At 43.6% G+C, this 17630-nt stretch overlaps 1 long non-coding RNA gene across 1 annotated transcript; it reads left to right on the top strand.

The window, feature by feature from the left end:
* The first annotated feature begins 804 nt into the window (after positions 1-804).
* Positions 805-14706, top strand: LOC141999820 (uncharacterized). The gene is made up of 3 exons (XR_012642086.1): positions 805-1278; positions 3241-3347; positions 14545-14706. It is a non-coding gene; the product is annotated as an uncharacterized LOC141999820 (long non-coding RNA).
* Positions 14707-17630: the final 2924 nt, after the last annotated feature.

Raw genomic sequence — 17630 nt, 5'->3', positions numbered from 1 at the left:
CTTATATGGTAAATTCCTTGGACAGAGACCGTGTTTCCCTGTGTGTTTGTACAGCACCCAGAAAAATGGGGACTTAATCCTGACGGGGGCCTTTGGGTGCTACAGCAGTACAAATATTAAATAATCCCTCTTAGCAGCAGCAATAAATACAGTGGCTTCTGAATTCATTGGTGAAAGGAGTAGGCGTGGCAGGCCCTGAAAGCACACAGAAGTAAAATAAGCAGGGGGTTTAGTCGAGATGCTTGTTAATAAATGTCAGCACTCTTCAGTGAGTCAATTTGACTGATGCTTTCTTTATGAGGCGTTGTCATCCTCAGTTTGTCTTGACCTTTACACAGTGTAATTTATTTCACCCTCACACAGCAAGTTTCTATGTACCAAGCACACAGATGCACACCCAGACATACATCTCTTCCCTTCTGATCATCCCATGTTGCTTACACTGCCAAGTGTTTGACTCTCTCCCCAGTACCAAAATTCTGGAAAAGAACCAGGAATGATGGGTCTTAAACAGGCACACATAAATAAATAACTAGCCTGTATTATTTATGATTATTGCTATCTGCCCTTTGCTGAATGTAGGCAAAGACAACCTCTCTTTTGTGTGTGTGTGTATGTGTTGTTTTTGCTTTATTTTGTATTTGTTTCTTTCCTTATAAAACTCAAGTGACTAGGCCGGATGCGGTTTCCATAGCAACGCTCTCTCTTCAAGCAGCAGATGCTGGAAAAGGGGTTTGCAGTTTAATCCTCACGGAAATCTCCTGAGCAGAGATTGCTGGTATAAACTGATATATTGAGAGAGCACAGCAGCAGTGGCTGGCAAAATTTAAATCCCATGTGCTTCTGTTTGCAGGAAGAACCTGCCTTTTCACCCTTTGGAAATGGCCGACACTGTAGCAAGAGCAGCCAATGTATCTTAAGGCCTCATCTTGCATTTGTACAGAGTTTTTCATCCTAGAGATTCCAAAGCTTTTTACCAAATGTACAAAGGAAAAAAACCACTCTGTGCTTGCCTCCTAGAATGGATTGTGGCAGCTGCTTCAAATCTCTCAACCCCATCAGAGACAGTCAGCTGAGTTAAAACCCCAGAGCTTCAGCAGGAAAAGGCCAGACCTCTGTCACTAGAACTAAAGGATTAACTCCATATGCTATTTAGAAGTAGAAGGTTCTTCTTGTCCATCATTGGACCAGTTATTTGTGGAGGATGTTCCCCCATGCACACACAGCAGCAACACCCAACCATTTAGGACAAGAAGTGAAGCATGCTGAAACAACAAGGTAAGTGTACTTTGAAACAGACATGTTAATATAGACATAATTGAATACATTAATAAAAACATCACACTAACCCTCTTCTACACTGTTTGGGCCACTAAGTTACGTGAGTCTGCTGCCCAGTTAGGTCACACACGTGCAGTAGCCTTAATTCCATTCCTGTTCTCTTGTGCCATACACGGATCACCTTTTTGCTCTTCATTTGTGTTTGTGTGTAGACAGAAAGACAGATAGATAATTTCAGCCCAATTTGTTTAACAAAGTTATGTCACAATGAAATAGGAGGTTTAGATTGGAAGCTAGAATTTAACTACAGCAGCACTAGTTGTTCAGCAATCCCTTAAAGAAAAATCCTATTGAATTTAATGGAAAGTGATAACTGTTCTATAGTTGTTTTTAAATTTAACAGACCTGTTCTAGACATAGCAGGATGTTTAATCTGATGGATTTAAATTCAATTTAATTAACTGAAACGGAGTCATTTCTCAACTCTTCAATGTGGAAATCTGCAGGAAACCACTGTCTCCAGTCTGAACAAGTATCCGTTAGTAATAGATTTGGTATTAATATCATTCATAATCATTTGCATTTGTAAAATCTTGGAAGCTTGATTCCCTGCACTAACCATTAGAACAGCTTCAAGAAAAGATCTGCTCTCCTCCATGTTTTACTTCATTGGAAGTTCACTACATAGTACTCCTTAGAGCTTAATTTAGTTTACCGAGGTTATTCGAAACTGAGCCAAGCCTCTTCGTGAGACCCAGAAGTTACTGGACCCTTTCTTAGAAACAATTTAAATTTGATTCAACTTGACAAGATCAAAACATGTTTTAGTGACACCAAGAATTTTTACAGTTATGAAAATGTTATCTTGGATGTCAGAAAATTCCTCTCCATACCACATGAGCTGAGTAAAACTTCTCCCTTTCCAAATTTGCTCCAGTTCGATTGTACCCCTTTAAGACCTATAGTTAGACCATCACCCATTCCTTAAACACGTCTCACAGTGGGACAGAGAGATCAGAGGAATTCAAGAAGTTGAGACTGTAGAGTAATTGTTATCTCAGGTAGGAGTGAGTAGGCAGGGGTTGTGGCCTCCTGATATAATGGGTCATGAATATTTACAGGAAAGTTCTAGGTCAGTATTTGAAATCATTTATGAAGAGCGCTGACCCTTTGTACTGTATGGCACCCATCCTTTTCCAGAAGCACCACTCCTGAATGTGCTGATATTGGCTGAATCCCATTCTGCCATTCAGCAGAAACCAGTGAGGAGACCCAGTGGTCAGACTGCAGGTCTGTAAGAGTCATGCAGGGACAGTAATAGACAAACACTTAGCCTTTTGCTTTGCCTGACCCCCAAAATCCTACATATCCCACAACCCACAAACCTTGAGGAGAGGAGCTCCTTTGAGATCCCACTGAGGGAAGATGATTCCCCTGAGGTGGCATTTCCCCCTCTCCCTGGGACTGTGACACCTGAGCAAGGAACCCTCTACGGGCTGCAAGTATGACTGTATACAGTTTTTGTGTCTCAGGCAATGGTTCCAAAATACAACCTGACCTTGAAAAGGGTGACTATGCAAGCAGGCATAAGGCATGCTCAGTGCTGTAGCACTGAAAGCACCCTGGTTCAGTTTCTCTTGCCAAGCCAGGGGTAAAAGACACAAGACATTTTGTCCATACAGACTTCCAAAGATAAATGAAATTCAACAGATGGAGTAGAACAGAAATCTGAAGAAGTTGAGATAAATGACCACCCACACGCATGTGCTACTCAGAAAGTTTGCAATTCATTGCAAAGCTTCATTTCTGTTTTGGTGTACTTGCGTTACATAAAGGGTGAATTTTATCTTGTGAATATACCATGGGAGAGGGGATCAGGACTCTTGGGTTCTGTTTCCAGCTCTGTCACTAATTTGCTGTGTTTCTTTGGACGTCATACTTGTGGTCAATTTTTCCTAGATGCTGCTCTCTCCGAACCCCAGATGACATCAATGAGAGCAACAAGGTGCTCAGGATCGCTGAAAAAAAAATCAGGTCATTAATGGCTGTGCCTCAGCTTACCCTGGGTAAAGTCTTAACTGCCTTGTAATGCTTATGCATTTATTTAGATTTGTAAACCATTAAAACAGACCCCACCATGTTTGTAAGGTGCAGTGGTGGCCACAGACAAATGGCGTTATAGCAGTGGCAGACATTATTATAAAGAGGGAGAAACAAAAATACCTACCAGCTAGATGATGGCATTACAGACACCTCATTCTTGCACAAATAGATGCCATCCTATATGGTTTTGCCATCCACTTGCACAGTCTTGTTTTGATTTTTATGAACTTTAGGGAGTCTCAGGTCAGATAAATGAGTGGTAGCTGCTAGAGAGAGGGAGTCCATTTCAAAATAAGCTCAGCTTTGTTACTAATCACTCAAAAAGTGAGCAGACACACAATACTTCTATTGAATTAACAAAGCAAAACGGGCAAATCCAGTATCTCACAACATAACAGTCTTCACTGTAGGGGTGGTGAGGCGGGTCACGCTGTGGCGCCTGGCTTCTAAAGTCGTTCCAGACATCCTTTGTCTGTGCGTGAACTTCAGGTGAGGGCTAACAACCATTTCCCCTCTTGTACACAGATGGAGACGGATGACCCAGATGAGCAGTAGCTGTACATTTCTTACAGCATGTAGTGATGAATTATCCTGTGTCTATGTAGAATGGGTGACCTCTGCTGGAATGTAATAACCTGCTTGGATATATAACTGTTCACTCTAGTAATTGAGCTAGTCAAACAGCTTCCTTAGTATGCAAGTGAGGAAGCCTCGCCGGTCAGCTGAAGGATTCAATTTCAAATTCGGTTGATAATCTGTTTGTAGGGCTGATTAATGATTATGGCATATGTGCGTATACAAGCTGTATTGTTATATTATGCTTGATATTAAGGTGCATATACATATGTAGATAGATAGATAGATAGATAACTGTAGTAAACAGATACTCCCCGTTTGACCAGTGTAATATGGTGGCTGTTGGCAGTCTACCCTTTATATAGTCCTCATCTGGCATGACCATTATGTTCCTAATTATTATACAACAACCCACCATGACAACTACTGGGCAAATAACTATTCACATCTATTAGCAGTGAAGTGGGGAGTAGGAAACACTCATCATACTTGCATATGTCCATAGAAGGGACAGAGGCATTCAAGCGGACACTTAGAGTTCATTGGGTCAGCTGTGAGCTGCTTATTAGTACATCTCTTAGCTCTTGTTTTTGAATATCATGTAGCAAATGTGCAGCGCACATCCCGGAAAATTTCTAATTCAGATCAGTTCGCCTCTGCCTAGAAAATAATTGTCAGAGCTCAAATTGGCAGCACACATTTTGTTCAGGAGGAGATGTGGCCTATTATTTTAAAATTTCTTCTGCCAGACCGGGCTTGTTTTGAAACTGGTAGGTAGAAGTGATGCATGATCCCAGAGCGATATGGGGAGGGCTCTTTCTAAGTGATATCCTTGTCAGATAAGTTACACCCACTTTAAGTTTTGCTCCATTCTTTCCTTTGCCTTTGTGTTTCTCTAGATTCTTCTGCTTGGCAGTGATCCAGTGAGATAATGGTGAATAGTTCCATCACTCTTAGTGTCAATCATCCATTGTCAAAATTATGAAAAGTATAATAAATCCCAGACCAGAAAAATGCTATATTTACATATAATTGTTTCATAAAAAGCACTGGGCTGTACAAACCCAGAACATCATCTTCCAAGGCATGGACTGCGGAGCTGGGGTGAGGGGAGTGGGACACTCGGGCCCTGGCCCATCACTTTTTGGCAGAGCGAAACCTGAGTGGTGCTCACGATTCTGTGCAGCAGCTCACAATTCCACTCACCCAAATTTGGAGGTGGTGAGTGTAGGGACTCGTGGGCCGAGGGGTCAGGCTGGTGGAGTCAGGGCATCAGAGACCAGAAGAGGGCAAATCTATGCCTCCCGCGCAATGCATACACACACACACACACTTTAAATCGCATTCTGTGGCCCTTATTTCCAGCTCCTCTCCTTGTCCTTGCTGGTGGTTTAACACTGATGGCACTTTCATCCCCTCCCTGTCAGATGAAGTCCCATTAGAGTGACATTCCAAGGCCACAGATGACTGCATCCAGGAAATGTACAGTAACCAGCAAAGGCAGGGTGAGGTGAAATCCCGGGGGGATGGCTGGTTATTGCAATGATCACTATGCTCCTTTGTCTTTCCCTTCCATCCCTTCTGCAGGGGGCCCTCACTGTGAGATCTGCCTCTTCCAGTCCGCAGATGGACAGATGCTATACTTCAGACTCATTAAATGCTAAACGATGGCAAGCGTTCAAAACTTAATTCTGATTTTGGTTTGAAGAAAATTGACCTGGAGAGAAAGTGGAGGCTTTTAAAGCATTAAAATACAGAACAGAGGCTCAGAGGGCCCCACCATGTATTTCACTTAGGGGAAGAGAAAAACAAACAAACTAACATGCCCTTCACTCTATAAGGCTTTATGGCTTAGTCAGCTTTCCCTTGATACTGCCCATTGAGTTATTGGGCTGGGAGTAGACAAGAGCTAGAGTACATTTAGTGCGGGTGGGAGAGTGCAGAGGATGTCGACATAATCATAAATCTGCAATAGCCTGTTGGCAGAATTAACTCTTAATTGGAAGAAGGATGGAGAAATCAAGTGGATGCAGCTTCACTTTAGCGACTAAGCAATCCTGTGGTAACTGACAATGGCGTGGGTTTTACACGTATTTGGCCGAGCCTTGTGGGGCAGCAACAGAAGCTTTTATCTTGAAATAATAATGACCCAGGAGAACAATGCAACCTCTTCCCCCATTGCATGCTGGGTAACTGTTGAGAGCAGGTAACTCCACTGGAGTGCAGTGAGATCAGGCTTGGCTGCCAGGAGGATCTGCATTAGGAACTCTCCTCGTGTTGGAAAAATAGTTCTTGGCTGATGGTGTTAGCTTGCTAATGCACGTTTAGGGATAATGCACATCCCAGCTCCTCGTGGCTGGATCAGGCAGCACACAAGTATGCTTTTGGCTTGCTCACTGTGGCTTAAGGAACATATTTTAGATGCCAGGGCAAAATGACATTAGTTTTCAGTACATGGTAGTGTTTCATCATGCCTTTCCCTAAGGGGGGCATATTCTCTAGAGCTGGGCAAGAAACAGTTTTTCTGCCCTGTGACAATTCTCAAGATTCCAAAGAGGAGCCATGACCCAAATTGGGACAGAAAGTCACAATATCAAAAGTTTTCCACAAATCAAAAAAATCTTGCCTTTTTTTCAGGTCAGGCCAGTCGAAATGTTTTGTTTCTGTTTTGATCTTTTAATATAAATTAACTTAAATTTCAAAGGGGGAAGTCATTCCAGCCAAGAAGCAGAACTTTTTGTCAAAATGGGATGGTTCAACGATTTCAAAACTGGGTTTTTCTTTCCAAATTTTGTTTTGAAACGGAAAATTGTCAAAACCAAGCGTCTCCCACAGTAAGTTTGCATTTTGATGAATCTACATTTTCTGACACAAAACTTTTAGTTAAAATATTCCTAACTAGCTCGAAGAGTCTGCTCCCTCAGGGCCTGAACCTGCGAGATGCTGGGAACCCTCAATTCCTGTTGGTTTCAATGGGAAGATAAGAATTTTCAGCCCGAGAGGAAGGCACTTGGCACCTGTATGGAGACATCATGAGCATGTTACCTGTCTTTCAGGTTCATATCTGTGCAACAGGTATGTGCATAATGCACTGGCTTGGGACTTAGGAGAATGGGGTTCAAGTCCAAGCTCTGCCACAGATAATAGAATCATAGAAGATTAGGGTTGGAAGAGACCTCAGGAGGTCATCTAGTCCAACCCCCTGCTCAAAGCAGGACCAGTCCCCAACTAAATCATCCCAGCCAGAGCTTTGTCAAGCTGGGCCTTAAAAACCTCTAAGGATGGAGATTCCATCACCTCCCTAGGTAACCCATTCCAGCACTTCACCACCCTCCTAGTGAAATAGTTTTCCCTAATTTCCAACCTAGACCTCCCCCACTGCAACTTGAGACCATTGCTTCTTGTTCTGCCATCTGCCACCACTGAGAACAGCGTGGCTCCATCCTCTTTGGAACCCCCCTTCGGGTAGTTGAAGGCTGCTATCAAATCCCCCGTCACTCTCCTCTTCTGCAGACTAAATAAGCCCAGTTCCCTCAGCCTCTCCTCATAAGTCATGTGCCCCAGCCCCCTAATAATTTCCGTTGCCCTCTGCTGTACTGTCTCCAATTTGCCCACATCCTTTCTGTAGTGGGGGGCCCAAAACTGGACACAGTACTCCAGATGTGGCCTCACCAATACTGAATAGAGGGGAATAATTACTTCCCTCGATCTGTTGGCAATGCTCCTACTAATGCAGCCCAATATGCCGTTAACCTTCTTGGCAACAAGGGCACACTATTGACTCATATCCAGCTTCTCGTCCACTGTAATCCCCAGGTCCTTTTCTACAGAAGTGCCGCTTAGCTAGTCAGTCCCCAGCCTGTAGCAGTGCATGGGATTCTTCCGTCCTAATGCAGGACTCTGCACTTATCCTTGTTGAACCTCATCAGATTTCTTTTGGCCCAATCCTCCAATTTGTCTAGGTCACTCTGGACCCTATCCCTAATCTCCAACATATCTACCTCTCCCCCCACCCATTTTAGTGTCATCCACGAACTTGCTGAGGGTGCAATCCATTCCATCATCCAGATCATTAAAGAAGATGTTGAACAAAACTGGCCCCAGGACAGACCCCTGGGTCACTGCACTTGACACCGGCTGCCAGCTAGACATCGAGCCGTTGATCACTGTCCATTGAGCTTGATGATCTAGCCAGCTTTCTATCCACCTTACAGTCCATTCATCCAATCCATACTTTTTTAACTTGCTGGCAAGAATACTGTGGGAGACTGTATCAAAACCTTCACTAAAGTCAAGATACATCATGTCCACTGCTATCCCCATATCCAGAGCCAGTTATCTCATCATAGAAGGCAATCAGGTAGGTCAGGCATGACTTGCCCTTGGTAAACCCATGTTGACTGTTCCTGATCACCTTCCTCTCCTCCAAGTGCTTCAAAATGGTTTCCTTGAGGACCTGCTCCATGATTTTTCCAGGGACTAAGGTGAGGCTGTCCGGTCTATAGTTCCCTGGATTCTCCTTCTTCCCTTTTTTTGAACTATGGGCACTATATTTGCCTTTTTACAATCGCCTGGGACCTCCCCCAGTCGCCACAAGTTTTCAAAGATAATGGCCAATGGCTCTGCAATCACATCAGCCAACTCCCTCAGCACCCTCGGATGCATTAGATCCGGCCCCAGGAACATGTCCAGCTTTTCTAAATAGTCCTTAACCTGTTCTTTCACCACTGAGGGCTGCTCACCTCCTCCCCGTACTGTGCTGCCCAGTGCAGCAGTCTGGGAGCTGACCTTGTCTGTGAAGACAGAGACAAAAAAAACATTGAGTACTTCAGCTTTTTCCGTATCATCTGTCACTAGGTTGCCTCCCCCATTCAGTAAGGGTCCCACACTTTCCCTGACCTTCTTCTTGTTGCTAACATACCTGTAGAAACCCTTCACATCCCTTGCTAGCTGCAACTCCAGTTGTGTTTTGGCCTTCCTGATTACACCCTTGCATGCTCGAGCAATATCTTTATACTCCTCCCTAGTCATCTGTCCAAGTTTCCACTTCCTGTAAGCTTCCTTTTTGTGTTTAAGCTCACCAAAGATTTCTCTGTTAAGTCAAGCTGGTCGCGTGCTATATTTGATATTCTTTTTGCACATCGGGATGGTTTTTTAATGTGCCCTCGATAAGGCTTCTTTAAAATACAGCCAGATCTCCTGGACTCCTTTCCCCCTCATATTAGCCTCCCAGATGCTGAGTGTGACCTTGGGCAAGTCACTTAGTCCCTCTGTACTTCAGTTCCCCGTCTGTAAAATGGAAATAATAGCACTGACCTACCTCACATGGCCCTCAGTGAAACTCAGCACTCTTGATGACATTCACTATGAGTTTCTGGGGCTTCATTCTGATCCAAAGCTCAAATTTCAAGAGATGCTAACCTGCAGCAAAATCAAAGAACTATTTGCAAGAACCCCTGAAAACAATGTCACCAAAGTTGCTCTGTCAGCTTCATGGACAATTGCAAAGCCTATTTATTTCCTTATCACTCTGCTCTCTGGGCACCTCTTCTTTCATTTGGCATGAAAAAAGTTACTTTTTTTTAAAGCCAGCAGGGTAGGTCTGTGAGTGAACTGTGCAGCTAATTAATGGAACTGTAACTTATAATTATTTATTACCAGTGATCTCCTGGCTCAGTTCTCAATACATAATTCATTTTCTTTTCAGAGGTTGTAGCTCAGACCAGAGTTGAGAAGGAAAATAACTCCCCACTAAGATCTGAGGTATAACCTGGTTGTGAACACTACACATTCAGAGGGGTTTAGAGAGTCCTCAGTGTACAGAGTCCTTTGCCCCATCTTGTTCCTATTTCATCGGGTGAAGGGGACTCCTTGGGTAGCAACTCTGTTCCTTTTATTCCTCTCCTGCGTATCTGCCTTCCCTGCCCTCCCCTTCAGGGATCTGGAGTTGAAGAGCAGGGCACTGCTGTTATTCTGTAATGTTTGACGTGCTACAGCATCAGCATCTGTTCACATCTTCATCGTTCTGGTTCTTTTCCTTGAGTAATTCAAACATGAAGCCAGATCCTCAGCTTGTGGGAACAGTGGAACTCCACTGCAGTCCATGGACTTATGCTGATGTCCACCAGCACAGGACCTGGTCCGTGGTTTTTAAAAACGAAGGGGGTGATTGAGTAGCATGGTTTATAAAGGGCTAACAAGTTATTAATAGAGGTCATCAGCATGAGCAGTTTGTGTTGCAGATGGTTTTAAGATCATCCTTAGAAGTTACGGTTGATGGTTATAAGCAACTTATTGGACTCTATAATGATCTATACTAATTGATGAACCATTTATTAAAACATCTATTAATTAACCCTTTATAGCCTCTTTATCAATGGAATCTTAATATAAAGCATGACCAAAACCTCAAATGACTCTTCTGACAATCCCCTTCCTGTAGTAGGGACGGATTATTTCCCCCATTTTACAGATGGAAAACTGAGCCCCCCGAAGGATAAAGTAACTTGTCCAAGGCCACACAGGAAGTCTGTGGCAGAACCCAGAAATAGAACCATGTCTATTGATTCTCAGTCCACGGCCTCTAACCCAGGTGTCCATTCTTCCTTTCCTTCAGTTGAGGCACAATCTGCATTTCAGATGTTGCATTCCATCAAGATTAATGGGAGCTAAGTGTATACCAAGCCCCATGGTGCGTAAGGGCAAACCATTTTCAGATGTGCTTCCAGAGTATGAAAACGCACCAGCCTTACGGTTGTATTTACTGGGTTTTAATCATTTTCTTCTCCAACATTATTTCTCATTAAATATTGGGACGGTTTGCACAGACTGTGTAGGGATGTGTTAGTGAGAGGAGAGGGATTTAAAAGAGATGGATAGAAATGAAATCCTACATGGAAAGTAATAAGACACCTATGATTTATTTCACTCTCCGTCTAAGGTAATTATGTACCTACACAGTCTTAGAATGTGTATTTCTTTCCTCCAACAGACCAGAACAGCCTCTTTGGTTCCAGTCTAGCAAATAAATATGTATTTATGTACTTTATTAAGATAGGTATTACTTACCCAGAAGACTGGAATAACTCTTCCATTCTACTATTTTGGGTAGAACTGCATTTACACATTTGTTTGATGTGTGTATTACAGGCTGGGGAGAGCATTGCAGTTTTGCGACTCTCTAAACAGCACTATCACAAGCCAAACCAGCATGTTTGTGTGTAGACACATGAGCATACACACCCACACAGAACATCACATTGGGGAGGAGATAGCTATGTGATAAATAAAGCTGATTATTAAAAAAAAACAGGGCTGGGGAAATCACACACATTCTCTCCAAAATTATCTCTTTTTCACACAACGGGAAAATTCAAAATTTCAAACAAAACACATTTTTAACAGTAAGGGTGACTGGAACAAACTCCAAGGGAACTGGTGAATTCTCCATCTCTTGATGTCTTCAAATGAAGACCTGCCTGGAAGGTATGCTTTAGCTCAATACAAGGGTCACTGGATGAAATGTAATGGCTTGTGTGGCAATGCACCCCTTTTGTCACATCAAGACAGCATTTCTCCCTCTGGCGCCGTGGGGGGCTGAAGGAAATCAGTCCTGCTCTGGAGGTTTCATTCTTGGTCCTGCTTTGAGCAGGGGATTGGACTAGATGACCTCCTGAGGTCTCTTCCAACCCTAATCTTCTATGATTCTTAATGTTGGTTTATTTATCATATTTAAGGGTAGGCCCTGGGGACCAAGAACAAAAACAAACAAACAAAATAATACTTTTCCTAACTTCTGCTGGAGGATTGCATCCTCCTATGCTGGCTACCAGCCACCCACTCTGGTCCCAGCTATGCTGGGAACTAAGGCCTCCTCCTCAGACAGAAATAAACCCAAGATTTCCCTGCTAGCAACAAGCAGCTCTTTATCTAGAACAGTGGTTCTCAACTGTGGTCCACCGTTTGTTCAGGGAAAGCCCCTGGTGTGCCGGGCCGGTTTGTTTACCTGCCGCGTCCAGAGGTTCGGCCGATCGCGGCTCCCACTGGCCGCGGTTTGCTGCTCTAGGCCAATGGGGGGTGCAGGACGTGGCGCGGGCCAAGGGACATGCTGGCCACCCTTCCTGCAGCCCCCATTGGCCTGGAGCGGTGAACCACGGCCAGTGGGAGCCGCGATCGGCCGAACCTGCAGATGCGGCAGGTAAACAAACCAGCCCGGTGCACCAGGGGCTTTCCCTGAACAAACGGTGGACCACAGTTGAGAACCACTGATCTAGAAGAAGCCTTCCCCCCTTGCTGCACCCAGCCCTTTGGCAGTCTACTCCTCCTCTAGCTCCTGGAAGAGGTTTTTAAAGGTCACAGGCTGCCCTTTATGGGACTCAGGTGTCCATGTTTAACCTGAGGTAACCTCTTTCAGTTCATAGGAGAAAGGGCTTTAACCATTCGACGACTGATATACCTGCCATTTTAGAACCCTTTTAGAATGGTCAGGTCTGACTTTGTCACACTTGTGATATACAAGAGGTCAGACTAGCTGCTCTAATGATCCCTTCGAGCCTGGCAATCTATGTATCCATAATGATACATGGAACTTTCCACCACTAGATCACCAGTTCAAATCCAGTCTCAGGTGGCAATGAGCAAAAGTTGTTCCTACTTGCTGGTTGTTCGGTGGCCTATCCTAGGGTTTTATACCAACGCCCGTCACCATAGTTTCTGGGCACCTTCCATGTAAAATCAATAACAACAAAGTGTGATTTGAGTGTGGTTGGTCTCTGTCCAGTTCCCAGGGGACAAGTGTCCACATCACAGAAATCAGCACCATTTGGCAATCATGCTGGCAGCTATAGGAGAGATGCCTTGACATGCATACGCCTAGGAGGCTCACCTTCCCTTTAACGCTTAGTTTTAGTCCTTCCACACCAGCGTCGGAACAGTCTGGGGAATACAGAAAATACAGAACCTTTCAGTTCAGTTGTGTATGACAGAAACCCTACAACACGCAGTGCAAAGTGAGCATTGGAAACGGTCCAGAGGAGAGCAACAAAAATGGTAAAAAGTTTAGAAAAACCTGATCTATGAAGAAAGGTTTAAAAAACTGGGCCTGTTTAGTCTTGAGGAAAGAAAACTGAAGGGGGTCACCTGAAAATAATCTTCAGATATTTTAAGGGATGTTATAACAAGGGTGGTGATCAGTTGTTCTCCATGTCCACTGAAGGCAGAACAAGAAGCAATGGGCTTACTCTGCAGCAAGGGGCATTTAGGTTAGATATTAGGAAAACCTTTCTACCTACAAGGGCAGTTAAGCTCTGGAACAGGCTTCCAAGGGAGGTTGTGGAATCCCCATCATTGGAGATTTTTAAGAACACGTTGGACAAACCCCTGTCAGGGATGGTCTAGGTTTAGTTGGCCCTGTCTCAGGGCAGGCAGCTGGACTTGATGACTTCTCGAGATCCCTACCAGCCCTACATTTCTATGAGTCTATGATTTATAATCCACACACTAGAAAACAGGGAGCAAACAGAGAACTGAACAAAAATCAGTTCATGTGAAAGAAGCCCACAAGAATGGAAGAGGTCCCTAGGAGCAAAGGACATACCTCATTAGATTATCCTTTTTCTTCTGCCATGTCTTATGTAAATTAAAGAGTAGTCACCTGCCCCTGAGTTTTGTTCTAAACCAACCAGGCTCATTGAAAGGTGTACTAAGGTTTGCATAGTACTAATACTTTGCATACCTGTCGCCTTTCACCAGAGGTTCTCACAGCGCTTTACAAACATAAATTAATTAAGCTGCACAGCACCTCTCTGTGATTATGCCCCTTTTACAGGAGGGGAAACTGAGGCAGAGACGTGATCCCCCCCCCAAGTCACAGTGGCATAGCTGGAAATGGAACCCTGAGAGCTATGAACAAAGCCGTTCATTTATCTTGTTTATCAAGCAGCAGATCAGGGCTTGATGCTGCACTGTTGAAGTCCGTACGTACTATCCCACTGACTTCAATGATACAGGAATAGGCATTTTGCTACCACTGCAGTTGTAAGCTCCTTGGGGTGGGGACTATCTTTTTGTTCTATGTTTGTACAGCACCTAGCACAGTGGGGTTCCTGATCCATGCCTAGGCCTCCCTAGGTGTTATTTCAATACAAACAAACAAACAATAGTAATAATCTTCCTTCTTAAAATTAGTCCAGGAATTTTCTACCCAAATAAATAAATAAATAAAGGAGGGGGGGAGGCAGATTTCTGATCTTGTTCCCCATGATTTGAAGCAATGTAACCCTTTAGGAATTGGGAAGGATTTTTATTCTGATTTTTATTCTGCCTACTTGTACATTCCTTGTTTGTACTGGACTGTCAGCAAGGAACAGTTTCTAGATTACATTAGGGATGATGCACTAGTGTGGAAACGTTGTACAGATTAAATCTTGTCTCACTGTGGCTTCACATCATCGCTGTATATGGCTTAGTTGAATGATAAGATTTGAAAGCTGGCAAGATAGCGCTTGCTGGATCAGTAATGTTCATTAAGATAAAATCAAAGACATTTTCTCTCTCTCTCTCTCTCTCTCTCTCTCTTTTCCACAGGGCACATAATATAAAAATAAATGAATAAATATAGCTATCGAGCAATTCACAAGAGAGAATCCTTAGCTTTGAAATCATGGTTTCCAGTCTTTTTTATCAAGAAAGAAAGAAAGAAAGAAAGAAAGAAAGAAAGAAAGAAAGAAAGAAAGAAAGAAAGAAAGATACTTAACAGCATCAACCCGGCTGAGCTTAATTCCAATGCTTTGACAGTGCCTGGCTCCTTGAGGGATAAAGAAATGAAAGAAAAAAGGGAAGAAAAGCAAAATAATTGAAAGGAGTAATTCAGTTCAGGAGAAATTATTATCCTAATGATTTATGGCTTCATTAATGACTTTGATTGAACTAATGATTTTTTTTTGTACTTATGCAGAATTAGGGCTGCTGGCTGTAAGGTTATTGGATGTCAACGCCAAGGAGACTCATTTGTCTCCATTTAAATACTTAATGATCTCTCTCTCTCTTTCACCACATCGATCAATGGGATCTCGGGTTCTTTCTTCACTTTATGCCTCGCATGTATTGACGTGGAGCTCTGGGGCGGCAATGGAAAAGTAAACGTTGACGTGAGTTGACAAAAGTGACAATGGGCTATAATCATCAATGGGCTATAACTGATGGCATAATGGCTGCCCGCTAGGACCCGTTCCATGGCCAGAGCAACATCTGGACATAAGCCAAACATTCAAGTTGCTATCTAATTCATGACACCCTTAACTATACAAAGAGGAGGCAGAATAGCAACTCCTCCCCCCATCCTAGAGCACCCTTTGTCCTTCCCTCCTCTCTGCATGCTGGTTTGCTAGGGCTGACATTTTGCATGCTGCCTTTCCTATCTCAGCTGCAGTAGTTTCATTGTCTCCTGCGGAGCTGCATTAGCCAGTATTCTCAGGGGCTCCAGCGCACTAACCACAGTGACATTTCAAAGGATGCTTCAGGATCATCTTCATGGACTACACAAGGCACCTTTAGGACCGGATTCTGCCTCCCCTATTTACAGGGAGCGCCCTTACTCCACAAGCAGGTCTACTGAGACTGCACCATGCGGTGGATATGGCACCCAACCCATAAGCCGTGAGTTGCATTCCTGGCTCTGCCAATGATTTGCTGTGTGACCGTGGGCCAGTCACTTTGCGGCTCAATGCCTCAGTTTCCCCATCATTAAGCTATGGCTAACGAGACACAACTTCCTTTGTATAATAGTTTGAGGTTGACAAATGAGAAGAACTTGTGGGCAAGGCACTACTCCGCATGAGTGAGTGTGGGAAAGTGCTATGGAGATGGGACAATCAATAGCAGAGGAGCTGCCCCTAGGTCTTGACCAAGGCTATAACACGGTGCCCTAACAGAAGCACAGAACTACATGTTCACGCTAGCAACAAACATCCTTGTTAGAGTTCAGCGCCCCTAATTGGCCCGAGAGCTGTGCTAACCCAGCACTATATTTGTGACAGGGACAGGCCCCTCTAATGCGCTCTGATGAACAAATATGGACCCTCACGTAATGGTTCATCACAAGAAAATCTCTTCAAGAGGATGTTATATTCTAGCCCTGTTTAGACGTCCATTTTGATATAGTCATTCACACGTCAGTGAGACTGCTTCTCCCAGCTCCGCTAGGACCCTGTGCTTTCGAAAAGGAGCCCCATGTTATTTCAGAATGAGACTGGATTTTCTCCTTATTTGCATCCCCAGAGGCTGCTGGATTTTTTTGTTTTTATCCCCCCCACCACCCTTAATGCAGTAAGACCCTGATGGCTGTTACAGTCAGCAGCTAGTCCAACTGAGAGGCTGATGATACAGCTATATTGAGATGCTAGCTTATAAACTCTGCTATGCAGAGAGGTAATGAACCCCCCCTCCGTGCACGCCCACACACACACACACACACAGAGCAGCAGTTCATGGAGGACACACATTGACTTGAAAACTTCCCAAATGTAAAACTCCTAAGGGACTGGGGCTTTTGGATAAGCGAACCAACTATAAATTTATTATCTGTCAGTGATTCAAGGTTAGGCAAAACCATTACCTGACTCAGGCAAATGTCCTCTAACTGTCTTCAATTAATTGCCCTGCTAAAGGTCAGGCCCTACTAATTGGCCTCGGAATTGCGCTATGCCTTAAGTGGAACGTCCCTTTCATGAGTTGTCAGGAATGGCTGGTGAACTGGCCATTATGTTCTTGGTAGCTTGCACCTCTGGTAGGGCCTGACTCTTAGCTGGTGTAAATCAGAATTAATGCTCACTGACATCTACTGAGAAGTTGGCCCCCATTTCTTTTTTCAAAGCTTAACATTTACTTTCAACCAGACAAGGGTTGAGTGCATTGGTAGCTTATTGCCTAATGGACAGAGCACTGGGTTGGGACTCAATAAGACCTTAGATCTGAACTAAGCCATGACCCTGTTGCCATGGGATATAATTGCACAGATTATCTGCAAACAAATTTAAGATTTGTTGTTGATTTGCTGGAGCTGCATCAATTTGCAAGGACAAAGTCAACCAATATAACTCATTCATTTCTAAAACGTAGTTTATTTGTGTGCCCCTTCTTCAGGCGGGAAACTCCAAATATGGGTTAATATGCAAATATGTTATAAATACAACAGTTGCCATAATATTTCTTGAATGGTTTTGGTTTTGTTTGTTTTCTCTCTAGTACAATTTTCAAGGCTTGCAAAATCCATAAAGTATAATGGGAGCAGACCAAATTCCTGGACCCAAACACCCAAGAACACTGGGGAATCCAGATTCAGATCCAAATTTCCTGGCTCAATTTTAACGCTATAACTGGTCAGCACAAAACCTTAAGTGTGAATACACCAACATTTCAGATCTAGTTCTAACTTATTCATGACTTTGGGTCAGTTTTAAATATTAGAGAGAGGGAGGGAGGGAGGGAGAGTATTTTCAGATGGACATGAATATTTTAAAAATATTTGCAATATACTTGATCAAACATTTAACAAATTTGTGAAAAGGTCACGGGGAAAAGAGATAGGTTCCTTCTGCCTGTTCAAGAAGTCTTTGGCTGTGCTATATTGTAACTTCTTCAGAGCTGCCTATTATCTAGAAGAAACCCAAAAG

Source organism: Natator depressus, chromosome 16, assembly GCF_965152275.1.
Source record: "Natator depressus isolate rNatDep1 chromosome 16, rNatDep2.hap1, whole genome shotgun sequence".
Lineage (NCBI taxonomy): Eukaryota > Metazoa > Chordata > Testudines > Cheloniidae > Natator > Natator depressus.
The sequence above is the reverse complement of the archived record's forward strand: the minus strand, read 5'-3'. Positions and strand labels throughout refer to the sequence as shown.